Source organism: Lipotes vexillifer, unplaced genomic scaffold, assembly GCF_000442215.2.
Source record: "Lipotes vexillifer unplaced genomic scaffold, Lipotes_vexillifer_v1.1 scaffold717, whole genome shotgun sequence".
Lineage (NCBI taxonomy): Eukaryota > Metazoa > Chordata > Mammalia > Artiodactyla > Lipotidae > Lipotes > Lipotes vexillifer.
Window position 1 is genome coordinate 923,123 of NW_006798707.1, and position 625 is coordinate 923,747.

A 625-nucleotide genomic window follows, 5' to 3' on the forward strand; every position below is an offset into this window, starting at 1 on the left:
ATTCCTGCACTCTCCCCAGGCTTCAGTTGGGAATTCTCTCCAGATGGCCCTCAAATCCACCCTCTGGCTGCAGCCTCCTCCGGATTTGGGTTCTATATCTCCAAATCCCCTTGGCTGCCCAACATCCTGGGGTCTTGCAACAGAAGTTTCTAAAGCCAGACTCCACAAAGCAACCTCCATCTTGCAGGGGCTGGGCTTCTGCCCACCATGCTCCAATTCTCAGTCACCTTGGGCTTTTCTGTAAGCCTGGCCTTTCCACCTCCCAGCCAGTCACCAACACACAATTCTTTCTCCCTGGTCCTCTCAAACTCATTGCTTCCTTCCTCACCTCATCTCCTTACAGCTGATCTACTGCCACCTTCCCGCTGGCCTTTCCTGTCTCTGTAAGACCCCAGCCCTGGACCCCTCAAGTCTCCTGCACATGCCCTGGGATGGGCCTTCCTTGGGGTGGAGGGTCGTAAGGACTCCACTCCTCAGTCCTGACCTCCTGAAATAACTCCACTTCCACAACCTGGACACCACACCCAGTGATGCCCCACTGAATCCCTCTACAGAGGTGGCACAGGGTTCAAAGTCAGACAGACCTCAGCCTGAAACCTAGCTCTCCCACTCACTTGCGCTGTGC